Source organism: Cydia pomonella, chromosome 3 (assembly GCF_033807575.1).
Source record: "Cydia pomonella isolate Wapato2018A chromosome 3, ilCydPomo1, whole genome shotgun sequence".
Lineage (NCBI taxonomy): Eukaryota > Metazoa > Arthropoda > Insecta > Lepidoptera > Tortricidae > Cydia > Cydia pomonella.
The window spans coordinates 28,689,692-28,693,931 of NC_084705.1; the positions used below are offsets into that span (position 1 = coordinate 28,689,692).

A 4,240-nucleotide genomic window follows, 5' to 3' on the forward strand; every position below is an offset into this window, starting at 1 on the left:
CATTATTTATGGGAATATGAATAAAAGTAGTAAATTTTGACGTTGTAATTATTATTCTAGTCTATTTTATTTTGAATTTGACATGTTAATATATTAATTATTTTTGTATTTATTATTTCAACTAATTTTTATTTTACTATGAATCATGATTTCATTGTTATTATGTCAAGATTATTAATTATTTATTATTCTTATTATTTGATTTTAATGTACTTACTAACCCCTAGCTATAACGATGGTACTAACAATTTATTATGGAATTCTAGAAGTTCTGAAATAAAAATATTTTATTTTATTTTTTATTTATTTAAATGTTTACCGTATTCATTTAAAGCATCGTAGGACAATGCCGCTATGTAAACTGTAAGGTGGGTCTTAAATTAGTGTGAGTTATTTTGGCACCGGACTCAACCTTCACGTTACAATATTTAAAGTATTGCGCTGTCATAGTAACGAAAATGATAAACACGTCAATCGGAGTAAACAAGTAACTAAATGATGCAAACAAGAAAATATTGCAAAATAGGTACATATATATGTACCGATAATTATTTTGTGTTAAAAATATGAGGCAAATTATACTGCCCGATTATACGGACTACATATTAAAAACGATTATCTTGGAAACAGTCAATAGGTGAACAAAGTTATAGTAAAATTGGTGCATAATTTCAGGGCTTGCCTGGCCCACGCATGATGTACCTACCTACCACGACCACGGCCGTCTCCTATTACTATTTTTTTCTAATTCCCTAACTAGAGAACAATATTTCATGTTCATAGTCTAGAATTTAAAACCTTAGCTACATATTTGTGGCGCTTGGGGTTGAAGTTGAAACCCTGGGGTCCTAGCGTGGGTCTATGAGGAAATGTCAAAACGCCTTTTAAAGGTTTCTGGTGACCAGAGGCCTGGCCTATATTTCAATCGGCGGATCAGCATTGTTATCCAGAGGGGCAGCAGCCTTCTGGACACACCACCGACCGACCAGAATTTATTTATAAGTTTTTATCTTAAGTGTTTTTATGATATTTTATATATAAACTTACAGATGTCGAACCACCAGCAAAGTTTTTGAAGAGGTGTACCTAGTTCCTGGTACCAACTGGAAACTGAAACTAATAATCTACACTCAAGAAAATGAAATATAGTCACAGAAAACTTTAATGTTTTATTTTATTAAAGAAAAACGTTAAAAAATGTGTAAACAGAAATATATATTTTTTAATTCGTAGTTGAATAACATAATATGTATTTAATCTCCTGTACATAGGAATCGTCTTTTTGTAGGTTTATATAAACAATAAGTACTTAGGTCGATTTAGGCATCAACTCATCACACCAAAATTTTGTTCTAACCGGTCACACCGCCAAAAGCAGTATTATTTGTTTCAACCCGTCACAAGTAGATTTAGTTCTATTAGGACACATCGTAATTTTGTAGCTATTGGTCAAACTGCAAATCTGTTCCTATTCGTCATCCCGTCAAACTGTTCTAACTAGTCACAAGGAGGACACCTAAACAAATTTCACTACCCGCCAAACGTGTAATATAGACCATACAGTAGGTCTTAATGGTGATGGCGACTGTACAATGGGGTTGCGTATACATACAAAGAGCATTCAAATAGTTGGTGATAGACCAAGTGACCGAGTTACTAACAGTTATATTATATCTTTTTTATAAATAATGTAATAGCGTAATTTTTGGAAAAATAATAAAGGATTCATGAACCATCTCGTAATTTTTAAAAAACGGTGTTAAATCATATGCCTGAAAGATGTGTTAAGGTATACTTACAACTTGGATCGTGAACGTGGTTTAGAAGCAACTGGGTGCGGAGTAAATAGCTTGAATTTTTTTAGAATTTTGAGCGTTTCTAGGAGAATATGTGGAGCGAGCATTATTCGACGTGTAGGTGTGGGTTCAACAAAAGATCGCATGTCAATAGTGCTTTATTGTCGTTAAAATTCAATTAATAATCGCCTTTATCGACCATCAACCGTGTGGTCACTTTTTAATTGATTGACATTGTCAGGTATAGTTTCACTACTCGCCGCCGCATTATTCATAGCGCATTACTTATCCTATCGGATACAAGATGTCGCTGATTCTTGTAAAGTAATGTTTAAAAAAAAAAGACGCCTTACTCTATGCCATATATTGTATGAAAGGAAGGGTATTCCCTGTCGTACGTCAAAAAATCCAAGATGGTGCCCAAGCCCATGGACAAAAAATTCTAGCAATAAAATCAACACTTGTCAAAATTTGACATTAGCAATCCACAGTCAGGTGACAATCAAATCAAACCGATCCACTTCGAGTTCAGAGCCATTACAAACTGTATAGTAGTAATAAACAAAGTTGATTTTAGTTTGATTATTTTTTCTATGAATGAGTTTTGATTGTTCCAAATGATAATATCCACAGTTGATAGAATCAACACTTGATACAATCAACATGCGATAGAATCAAGTGTTGATTTGATGTGGACGCGAAATTTGACAGTTGTGCACGTCGAATAAGGCCCCATATTATGAGCAATAATATGGAAGGTAGAGGCAAAGATCAGAATTGCGATATACCAAAAAGTGTCCGATAACAAACCATAAATAGGTGGCGCTACAATACGTAGAATACTTGAGGAAAAAATCTAATCATAGATAGCGCACTTCACTCCGTCAATAACGCCTAGGTTCTTAGCTACTCTAGCGCTACTCTGGAGAGTTTTGGAACTATTATTTATAGCTGACAACTGGACACTTTTGCAACAGTTCTGCCTAAGGAGATTCTGTTCCTTGCCTCTACCTTCCATAAGCAATAAGCTGTCAATTTGTCATTGTCAATTTTTTCAATTTCCCGCCAAAGCGATGGTCCACAACGTACACCTATTTCCCTTCAATAAAAGTCAGGTAAAAATAGGGTATCCATATATTAACGATATCATTAGCTGTAATTAATTAGACGGTGAAGTAAATTGCATGAGATCTCGCGTTTTGAATTCTGTTAAGGTTGGTAATCCATATTTTTCAATTCCTGATCACCGATTAAATATCTATTTTATTCTACTCTCCCACAGAAAATGTTAAGGTCAGACAGCCAAACTGTAAGGAAAAGCCAATTTCTTTTACGATTTCGGGGTTGGTCTCATACTAAAAGTTGTACAGTATGACCTATATATTCACCCCGTAAATTATTGCGGGTGACTAAATAAACACCCTGTATATGTAGGAATTATTTCAGTGGCCATACAAAGTCCATAATAAACAAGATCCTCCCTTTCTGTTAGTAGCAGAACTTAACAAAATATTCGCAACATTTCCATTGGTATGACGCCATTTCGTGGCACTTTATACTTTCTTTGTTCTTGTTATATCATGTAATTGAATGTGTCTTGTTTACGAATAAATTATTCTATTCTATTCTATATTTGTGTATAACGCCATCTATCGGCAAATTGTGTAACTAATTTGCGCGATGTAATGCACGTGTTGGTTTTTCGAGGATAATTCTCTATCATGTGAACCGATATCAAAAATTGATCTTTTATTTGAAAAAAGTTATATTAAATGTAATCTCATAGAAATTTCAGGTGTAATAAACACACGTAAAGTTGGGTAACTTGCAAACTGAATTCGGAACAGTTTTTTGTTAATAAAAAAAAAGTTACCAAGAGAAAGGTCTAATTATATTTTCCTGTAAAATTTATAGTACTGTTAATATTATGTCAAAATTTCATAATTTTTCGTCAGTAAACTTCGGAGATAAGAGGGGTATTTTTTTACATTTTCCTTCATAAATCAATTTTTTTCTCTATGAAAAAAAAAGAAAAATATGTTTTGGAATGTACAATTTGAGCTATTTCAAATGATACCCCACTTGACCTAGTCAATAGACTGTAAAATTTTGCCCCCTTTTCATATTGGGCATTTCCCATAATTAATAAAAAAAAATACTTTCAATGGATTTGGGTTAGCGTTGTTCATAACTATTCCAAATTTCTAATCGATAGCTTAATTGGTTCTCGATATATTTAGCGATGTGACAGACAGACAGAAAGACGGACGGACAGAGTCGCACCATAAGGGTTCCTTTTGTACCTTTTTGGTACGGAGTCCTAAAAAGAAGAGAACGTTTGTTTCAATAGTTTTAACAATAATCGTACAGAATAAAATAGCGAGAACATGTCATGGGAATTTTTGAAAATTCTCTTATGCACATTGCTTTCTACAGAAAGTTCC

General features: G+C 33.4%; 1 long non-coding RNA gene across 1 annotated transcript; it reads left to right on the plus strand.

Moving 5' to 3' along the window:
• The first annotated feature begins 311 nt into the window (after positions 1-311).
• Positions 312-1,165, plus strand: LOC133516491 (uncharacterized). The gene is made up of 2 exons (XR_009799237.1): positions 312-637; positions 1,050-1,165. It is a non-coding gene; the product is annotated as an uncharacterized LOC133516491 (long non-coding RNA).
• The last annotated feature ends 3,075 nt before the right edge of the window (positions 1,166-4,240 follow it).